The 10,643-nt window shown below is 41.8% G+C and overlaps 1 long non-coding RNA gene across 1 annotated transcript; it reads left to right on the forward strand.

The window, feature by feature from the left end:
- Positions 1-5,071: 5,071 nt before the first annotated feature.
- On the forward strand, positions 5,072-9,986 carry LOC148149663 (uncharacterized). The gene is made up of 3 exons (XR_015757549.1): positions 5,072-5,191; positions 5,312-5,499; positions 8,687-9,986. It is a non-coding gene; the product is annotated as an uncharacterized LOC148149663 (long non-coding RNA).
- Positions 9,987-10,643: the final 657 nt, after the last annotated feature.

Here is a 10,643-nt window from a genome sequence, read left to right on the forward strand (position 1 = left end):
GGCATGCACACCACTCTGCTTCCTGAAATCAATAACCAGTATAAAACATACTTACAGTAAAAATAAAGAAGGAGAACAGGGAGATCAGCAGATGGAAGACTGAAGACAGCAGAGACGAGAGAATCTGTGGACTTGAGATTAAGTTAATGTAACGTTTAATAATTGTGTTGTTGGAAAAACATGTTAATGGGATTGTGTTCAGTTAGAGGAAAAAGTGGTCAGTTTGTTAATAGTTTTGTTTAGTGTTCTGTTAGGAAACCGAATTGTTATTTTTCTTCAAATAGTGGGAATTAGGAATTCTCTGTCATACACACATTTTAACAGATAATGAGGTGATGTGAGGCAAGGTTTTCTGGGTGTTTGGTTTTAATTAACAGAGGGCTTCAACCTCTGCATCGTAATACTATGTACCTCAGAACACTGTAGACAGCCAGGAGGCTGGAAGAACACACCAAGCCAGGAAGCATCAGGAGGTGGAGAAGTCCACGTTTTGGGTAACACCCTTCTTCAGTACTGGGGAATTGGGGAGAGGAGAGCTGTCAGGGGGTGTGGGGTGGGTTTTGAGTGGGGAGAGGGGCAGAATGGTCAGATGGTGATAGGTGAACACAGGTAGAGGATACAGCCTTGTTGGTCGATGGGAGGAATGAATCCGGTTGGTAGCTGGAAGGCTCAGAAAGTGGAATGGAAGGGGGGTGAGGGGGTTGCTGGGAAGGGAGTCAGGGATGGGAAGGAGGTTATTTAAAATTGGAGAACTCAATGTTGAGTCCTCTGGGCTGTAGGCCATGTTGAAACAAATAATAAGAGCCTTCAAGTGAGGTTTTTATCAATATCGTAGCCAAAGGTTTGAATAACAACAGACTGAAATGGGAGTGAATGAACCAAAACCAGCAAAATGGACAGGAATCTGTTCATCGCTGGGTCATTGTTTCATCACGGCAATAGATGTGGATAGGAGGAAACATTCAAAACTTTAATTTTTTCCGAATGTATGATAACAAATTCAGGGGGATATTTGTATTTGATAGCTGGACGGCTGTGTGGCTGCTTGGAAGTTCTGCGCAATCAAATACCGATTGCTGCTCTATTTCCAGAATTTGTTGCTGCACAGCGACCTTGGAGGTCAGCGCAATGGGAAAAATAGATTAGATTACATTACAGTGTGGAAACAGGCCCTTCGGCCCAACAAGTCCACACCGACCCGCCAAAGCGAAACCCACCCATACCCCCACATTTACCCCTTACGTAACACTACGGGCAATTTAGCATGGTCAATTCACCTGACCCTGCACATCTTTTGGACTGTGGGAGGAAACCGGAGCACCCGGAGGAAACCCACACAGACACGGGGAGAACGTGCAAACTCCACACAGTCAGTCGCCTGAGGCGGGAATTGAACCCGGGTCTCAGGCGCTGTGAGGCAGCAGTGCTAACCACTGTGCCACCATGCTGCCCACAAATAATTAGGAGGAAACATAGATCAGGGGCCTCCTGATTGATAAACAAATGCACGTCCATTTATCTATTCCTGTCAATACTTATAGAGCCGTAGAGATGTACAACACAGAAACAGACCCTTCGGTCCAACTCATCTATGCCGACCAGATATCCTAACCTAATTTAGTCCCATTTGCCAGCATTTGGCCCATATCCCTCTAAACCCTTCCTATTCATATACCCATCCAGATACCTTTTAAATGTTGTAATTGTATTAGCCTCCACCACTTTCTCTGGCAGTTCAATCGATACCCACTCTACCCTTTGTGTGAAAAAGTTGCCCCTTGGGTCCCTTTTAAATATTTTCCCTTTCATCGTAAAGTAATGCCCTTTAGGTTTGGACTCCCCCACCTGAGGGAAAAGACTTTGTCTATTTACCCTCTCCATGATTTTACAAACCTCTACAAGGCCACACCTTAGCCTCCGACGCTCCAGATAAAACAGCCCCAGCCTATTCAGCCTCTCCTTATAGGTCAAATCTGCCAACCCTGGCAACATCCCTGTAAATCTTTTCTGAACCCTTTCAAGTTTCAAACATCCTTCCTGAACTGAATGTGGTATTCCCAAAGTGGCCTAACCAATGTCCTAAAAGGGAACAATTTTTAAGACAAACAGTAAAAAGCAAAGGAATGGGAAAACCCCGCTAAGGAATCAAATGCACAGGGCAGAATCCATTTCATTTTTGACCTTCGGTAGAAAGCATTATTAGCAACCTATGCTTTTCTCAGAATGAAATGTGCTCAACATAGCGTTTTGAACCAGGTACTGTGCAACTTTCAATTAGACCTTTGGCCTTATCAACATATAAAGTGGGAATAATGATCAAGGCACTGAATAAGAAACAAGGGTCAGGGATGACTCAGGTAATGCTGCCAATGGTCCAAACATTGATCAATTAAATTGGAATCTAATCATTGGTTCAGTCATGTTCCATTGTTTTTTTGGCATTGGGTAGAAAAAAAAATGTAACGAACTATTCAATCCCAACACATACCAGCCAGTGTAATGAAAGTTTCAACACAGCACTCAAGTGAGATTGCTGAAAGTGGAATAATTTCCAAGTCTTTAGATAAGGAGAAAAGAGTGGGGACAATCCCAGTCAACACATTAAATGCCCATAGAACAGACAGGAGGCTATTCATTAGTGCAGCAGGGCTGCATTAATAACTCAGATCTTGGAGAGAGGACAGAACGAAAGTTACATTATATAGGGGACACTTGGATTTGAACCAGGGACTGCTTGATCTGCAGTCAAATGTTCCACCATCAAGTTATACCTGCACATACTGGCAGTGATCATTGTATATTTTATTCAGAATTATTCAGAGTTCAGAAAAGATTTACAAGGATGTTGCCAGGATTGGAGGATTTGAGCTATAGGGAAAGGTTGAATAGGCTGGGGCTGTTTTCCCTGGAGTGTTGGAGGCTGAGGGGTGACCTGATAGAGGTTTATAAAACCGTGACGGGCATGGATAGGATAAATGAACAAAGTCTCTTCCCTGGGGTGGGGGAATCCAGAACTGGAGGGCATAGGTTTAGAGTGAGAGGGGAAAGATAGAAAAGAGACCTATGGGGCAACGTTTTCACACAGAGGTTGATACATGTATGGAATGAGCTGCCAGAGGAAGTGGTGATGACTAGCACAATTGCAACATTTAAAAGGCATCAGGGTGGGTATATGAATAGGAAGGGTTTGGAGGGATATGAGTCGGGTGCTGGCAGGTGGGACTAGGTTGGGTTGAGATACCTGGTCGGCATGGATCGAATGGTCTGTTTCTGTGCTGTACATCTCTATGACTCTAATGAAAGTAGAAAGGGTTGCTGATACCCAGCAGATCTCCAGCACCTGCAGTATTCTCTTTTTGTTAATGCAAGTTAAGTTACGAAGGGAGGTCCTGCATTTGGACCACAAACATCATGATCTCTTCCAAAGGCTTTACCTCCAAAGTTTCCCATGCAGAACACTGCAACATTTAAATGTTTAATGACAGCTCTCAAATGAAGTTTTTAATTGATATGGAAAGGGCAATAATTTGAAAGACAAAGGTTTGAATTACAATGGACTGAAATTGAGGGGATCACTGCAAATGAAGCAAAAACCAACAGAATTGACAAGAACCTACTCAACAGCAGGTCATTGTTTCATCATGATAATGGACTGGGATGGAGAGAAATGTTCAAAACTTTAATTTTTCCCGGTTCTGTGTTGAATTACTGTCGTGGACATTTGTGTTTAAATGAAGAACAGCGTTCACTCTAAGCTGTGTGATGGTGTCACTGCTTGGAGCTTCTGAGCAATCACGTGTTCGTTGCTGTGCCATTTCCAGAAACCGTTGCTGTACATGGACTTTGGCAATCTGTGCAATGCGAAAAAATAATTAGGACGAAACTATGACTTACAAATGAAGAAAACCGCAACACTGAGGGTGCACCTGAATATGGAGACCATGGTAGACTTACAGATGGAAATATTTGCAACTTACAGGTTGTCAGAATGAATCTTCCTTAACAAAGGAAGAGCCTGAATTTGAACCAGTGACCACTTGAATGGCATGCTTGCTTTCCTCATTCAAGTCATTTATATATATTGTGACTGCAGCACTGTTCCCAGTGGTATATCATCAGTTACAGGTTGCCATCCTGAAAATACCTATTTATCCCAACTCTGTCTTTTATTAGTCAGCGAATCCTCTAACACCTCCATCATAACTACTTACCTTTTAAGAAGCTTAACATGCAGTACTTTATTGAACACCTTTTGCAAATCCAGACATATTCCATTCACTGATTCCCTGTTATCTATCTTGCTTGTTACCTCCTCAAAGAATTCCAGTAAATTTTTCTGGCATGGTTTCCATGCTGACTCTGCTAAATTGAATTGTGCTTATTTAAATTTTCTGACATTATATCCGTTGGAATAGACTCCAAACATTTACAATAGCAGTTATTGATCTAAGTGACCTACAGTTATCTAATATTTTTTCTTCCTCCTTTTTTTAGTAAGAGTACAATTTTCCAATCCTTGATGGCTTTTTAGGAAAGTAAGGATACTTAGGAGATTGCTAGCAGTGATCCATTATCACATCCATTAGCAGTAGCTAATTCTTTTGACTTCCCAGAATATATGGCATCAGCTTCAGGGGTACTTATGATCTTCAGCCCTATTAGTTTCCCTTATATTGATTTCTCTAATTATAGTTATTTATTTATTTTCCCTTCCACTTCTGCCCCTTGATTATTCAGTTTTTGTTTTGAATGCTAGCAATGATTAATGCAAAGTACACATTCAATTTCTCTGCCATTTCCTGCTTCCTTCGTATTATTCTCCCAGCCTCATTCACTCTGTTCCTTGTGTTCACTTTGCCCTCGGCCGGCAGCAGGAGCAGGAGTTAGCAGCCTGGGGTGGCAGCGGGAGCAGGGTCAGGCTGCAGGGGGTGAGAGCAGGCAGCCTGGGGTGGCAGCTGGAGCAGGAACAGGCTGCAAGGCAGTGAGAGCAGGAACAGGCTTCAGGGGGGTGAGAGCAGGAACAGGCTTCAGGAAATGAGAGCAGGAACAGACTTCAGGAGGTGAGAGCAGTAACAGGCTTCAGAGGGTGAGACCAAGCAGTCCGGGGTGGTAGGCAGGGGGGCGCGGAGTGGAGGTAAGGTTGAGCCTAGAGCAGGGGAGGTTGAGACCTTGTGAGGAGTGCGAGGCCAAGGTGAAGTGCCTATGGACAGTTGCATTGACTGTTTTTTTTATTTTTCTACAGTTTAGTGAGAAAGATTGTACTGTTTAACTTTTTAACTTTGTTTCTTTATTTTTCTGCTTTGTACCTAAGGTTCTGTACGTGGCTACCTTTGTACCTAAGATGGCACCGTAACGACGAATAATCGTGTGAATAAGTGTAACAATAAATCTAGGAGAAAGTGAGGACTGCAGATGCTGGAGATCAGAGTCAAGAGTATGGTGCTGGAAAAGCACAGCAGGTCAGGCAGCATCCGAGGAGCAGGATAATCGACGTTTCAGGCAAGAGCCCTTCATCAGGAATGAGGCTTGTTGGCTGGGGGAGCTGAGAGATAAATGAGAGGGGTGTGGGGCTGGGGGGGGATGGTCGCTGAGAATGTGATAGGTAGATGAAGGTGGGGAGGGAAGGTGATAGGTCAGAGAGGAGGGTGGAGCAGACATAACCACCTGGATATTGGCAGTCACTAATCCACGGAGAAAAACAAAGTTGCATTTTAAAACCTTTTCAAACAAATGGCCTAAAAGGCTATTTCTCCACAACCACCTGATGAAGTGGTGCTCCGAAAGCTAGTGCTTCCAGGACTATAACCTGGTGTTGTGTGACTTTTATCTTGTCCAAGCATATTAGAATATAGAATAGTACAGCTTAGTACAGGCCCTTTGGCCCTCGATGTTGTGCCAACCTTTTATCTTATTCTAAGATCAGACTAATCTACATACCCTTCACCTTACTTTCATCCATGTGCCTATCCAAGAGTCACTTAAATGTTTCTAATGTATCTGATTCTACTACCACCGCTGGCAGTGCATTCCACGCACCCACCACTCTCTGTTTATCTTCCAAGGCCTTAGATATTGACAAAAGGAAAAAAGGTTACCTGATCTATACAGCTGCAACTATACAAAACGCTTCAGGCAACTATTTGATTTCAGATCGTCAACATGGTTTCATCAAGGGCAGGTCGTGTCTCGCAAACCTCATTGAGTTTTTTGACAAGGTGACCAAGCATGTAGACGAGGGTAGGGCAGTTGATGTGGTGTACACGGACTTCAGTAAAGTGTTTGATAAGGTTCCACATGGTAGGCTGATGGAGAAAATGCAGAGGCATGGAATTGAGGGTGATTTAGCAGTTTGGATTAGAAACTGGCTTTCTGTAAGAAGTCAGTGAGTGGTGGTTGATGGAAAATATTCAGCCTGGAGTCTGGTTACTAGTGGTGTGCCACAAGGATTTGTTTTGGGACCACTGCTGTTTGCCATTCTTATAAATGACTTAGATGCAGGCATAGGTGGATGGATTAGTAAGTTTGCAGATGACACTAAAGTCGGTGGAGTAGTGGACAGTTTGGAAGAATGTTACAGGTTGCAGGGGAACTTAGATAAACTGTAGAATTGGGTTGAGAGATGACAAATGGAGTTCAATGCATCTAAATGTGAGGTGATTCACTTTGGGAAGAATAACAGGAAGGCAGAGTACTGGGTCAATGGAAAGATTCTTGGTAGTGTGGATGTGCAGAGGGATCTTGGAGTCCATGTACATAGATCCCTGAAAGTTGCCACCCAGATGGAAAGTGCTGTTAAGAAGACATATGGTGTGTTAGGTTTCATTGATAGAGAGATTGAATTCCGGAGCCACAATACAATGCTGCAACTATACAAAACGCTGGTGCAGCCACACTTGGAATATTGTGTACAGTTCTGGTCCCCATATTTCGGGAAGGATGTGAAAGCATTGGAAAAGGTGCAGAGGAGATTTACCAGGATGTTGCCTGGTGTGGAGGGAAGGTCTTACAAGGAAAGGCTGAAAGACTTGAACCTGTTCTCATTGGCAAGAAGAAGGCCACGAGGGAATTTGATAGAGACATACAAGATGATCAGAGGATTAGATAGGGTAGACAGTGAAAGTCTTTTGCCTAGGATGATGACATCAGCATGTATGAGGGGCATAACTACAAATTGAGGGGTGATAGATTTAAGACAGGTGTCAGAGGCAGGTTCTTTACGCAGAGAGTGGTAAGGGCGTGGAATGCCCTACCTTCTAATGTAGTCAACTCTGCCACTTTAGGGAGATTTAAACAATCCTTAGATAAGCACATGGATGATTTTGGGATAGTGTAGGGGGACGAGATGAGAATAGTTCACAGGTCGGCGCCACATCGAGGGCTGAAGGGCTTGTTTTGCGCTGTTTTGTTCTATGTTCTATCTCTCAACTCCAATTTATTTCAAAAACAGACTGTACATTCTCCAATTTGTTTTAAAAGACAAATGTACATTTCAAATAAATCTGTATGTCCATATAGCAGGAGTGTGACTCTGCAGAGATTTATGTGGAGGTGCCAGTGTTGGACTGGGGTGTACAAAGTTAAAAATCAGACAACCCCAGGCTATAGTCCAACAGGTTTACCTGTATTTGCAAGCACTAGCTTTCGGAGCACTGCTCTTTCATCAGATGGTTGTATTCAGAGATTGAGTGGTTAAGTACAGGAATTTTATTCATTGAATACAATACTTTAAAAAAATCTACTCGGCTTTCAGCTCAGCCTCCATAGGTTCTGTCAGTGTGTTTACTTTTCTCCGAGACACCACAGAGCACTTAACCAATCAAGCAAAATAAGTATATACCAAGTATCATACTCACATGCAATTAAACACTGTACCAATGGAGCAGGGAAAACCAAACCAAAAATATTTAGACGCTTTTCAAAATTATTTAAGTCGATGATAGACTGTTTAGGGCCTTGTTGTAAGCAATCATCACTTTAAAATATTTGCTAAAATATTAAGAAGAGGGGTTCAGAAGAAATGCTTTCATTCATTGAGTTGGTGAATTTTGGATTGATTTGTTACAGAGAGCAATTTAAGCAGAAACCTTTGCAATGCTTAATGGAACAGGAGAGAAATATTTGAAGGAGAGTTAAATTAAAGACTGCAATGTTGGATTACCCTAACAAGCAGCAGGTACAGATGCTGTGGGCAGAAAGGCTTCCCTTAGTGCTTTAAATATCTATAATTCAATTTTTGTCTTATCATATTTATGTTAATTTATAATCAAAGATGAGCCTGCCCATTGAGCGCTTTATCCACAGTTTATGAAGCTAAGTTCATATTCTTTAATGTTGGCACTCTGAACTAACAATTGTGTACCAAAACTTCTTTGGTGTAAATACTTCAAAAACACACCCTGAAGTTATAGTACAGAGTTATCACAGAATCTGAATAAAGTTTCTGGGAGTGTCTGAAAGGATAATAGGTTAAGGAGCTGACAGAGGAAGTAGTGGAGAGTGGTACAATTATAGCATTTAAAAAGCATTTGGATTGGTATATGAATAGGAAGGTTTTAGAGGGATATTGGCCAAGTGCTTGTAAATGGGACTAGATTAGGTTAGGATGTCTGATTGGCATGGACAAGCTGTACATCCCTATGACTCTGACTCTATGACTGCTGATTTTGAGACTCTCGTGTTCTTTCAGGTGGAATATCATTATCTCTTCAACATTGTCAAGAGGATCATGTACTTGAGCCACTCACTACTTTCCTCTATTGCAGCAGTAACTACAGTGGACAAAATGCTCAGTTATTTTTGAAACGTTTTGGAAAGAATCAAGGATCTTGAAGAGACTGAATAAAACCTTTTATTACTTTCAGAGATGCTCAAAAGGCCATTTGTGGAATGACATGCACTCCTGATGGCATGTTCAGTGGAACTTTAAAAGATGCGTGGCATTTTCATTGTCACGTTTTTACACAACTATATCAGTGTTAATGCAGGACTGACATAGGTATTATAAGATAATGTGATACTGAGAAGTTGGAGGGGAGGTTTGCTCTGATTGTTATGTGTAATGGTATCATAACTCTGTTCGTGAAGATAGCCCCTTAAAATTTATATGCACATTTTCTTACTAATGCATTTGCTGTCTTACTCAAAATGTAAGGATATCACTACACACAGAGAGTAGAGCAATTCTATTTCAAATGCTTAGAATAGCTCAAACTATCAGATTGAAATATGTGAATGCAACACATAGTACCTGCTACAACACTTACATTCACTTCTCAAAAATACCTTTTATCTATCCTTATTTCTGACTAAATTTTTCCATGTTCTTTGAATTTTGGAGCCAGTGTGTGGATACAGTTAGTGGTTCACATGATTGGAACCTGGACTTAAACTCAATAACTAAGCTATTATTCCCTAAGTGGTGTTGATTTTGAGAGGTTTATTTTCAGTTACCTTATATAGGCAGACAATGATTGTAGCAGTTTTCTGATAGTTTATTGACTTTGTTAAGATGCAGCACTTTAGATATGGTCGATTAGTTAATTAGACAAAGAAAATATAAGACTGTGATAGATGGGAACACTTCAGTGATGCTGAAATGTTCTGTGGATTGGAGAAGCAGGACAGGGAATTTTGAAGTGATCGAACATTTGACACTGAGATTGGCAGTAACAGTCTTGTTCTTCCTTTGGGCCTGTGTAACGGAATTCCTGGTTTTCTCCCAAGAAGGTGATGGCTCATTTCCCTGAATTCTCTCTCTCCCTCTGTCCCTTTTTGATATTCCTTATTTTGGAAGCTGGTATTTGATGTTGAGTCAATCACCTGTCGAAACCCTTTTGGCCAATGACCATGAGCAGTAAACATATGGTGTTAGAATGACCACTGTCCCTTTCCCACCTCCATTTGAAAGCTCATTTTCATTCCTTTGTAGAAGAAAACCTTGTTGCAGAAGACAGGACAGTTCTGTGCCTGATGAATCTTTTGTTTAGAGCTGAAAATGTGTTGCTGGAAAAGCGCAGCAGGTCAGGCAGCATCCAAGGAACAGGAGAATCGACGTTTCGGGCATAAGCCCTTCTTCAGGAATCTTGAAGATTCCTGAAGAAGGGCTTATGCCCAAAACGTCGATTCTCCTGTTCCTTGGATGCTGCCTGACCTGCTGCGCTTTTCCAGCAACACATTTTCAGCTCTGATCTCCAGCATCTGCAGCCCTCACTTTCTCCTTGAAAATCTTTTGTTTACACTTGTAGAGAGCTAGTTACAAATGCAAAACAGTTCAGCGATATCCCATGCCGCACAGGAAATACTAATTATGGAATACAAAAAGTACATAGTTTTAAAGGGGACCCCAATTTCCAGCACAGAGAACTTTGTTTGTCATGTGTGCTTAGGAAGGACAGTGAAATCTTAGCCAGTTAAATCAAATTTTTAAAAACTGCAGGCAGCTATTGCACACTCTAATTTCCTCTCCACTCTCTATATTTAATTCTCCACACTGCTATATTTATTTGTTGAAAGTAATAGGCATGATAGTGATAGTTAAGTGCCTGGGAAATATCAGATTATGTTCAAAGTTTGTGAGAAGATTTGTAGCTCGGGTGCTCGTTGCTGTGGTTCTGTTTGCCGAGCTGGAAGTTTTGTTGCAAACG

This window comes from Chiloscyllium plagiosum, unplaced genomic scaffold, assembly GCF_037043375.1.
Source record: "Chiloscyllium plagiosum isolate Xiang-an unplaced genomic scaffold, Cpla_swu_hap1 HiC_scaffold_7, whole genome shotgun sequence".
NCBI lineage: Eukaryota > Metazoa > Chordata > Chondrichthyes > Orectolobiformes > Hemiscylliidae > Chiloscyllium > Chiloscyllium plagiosum.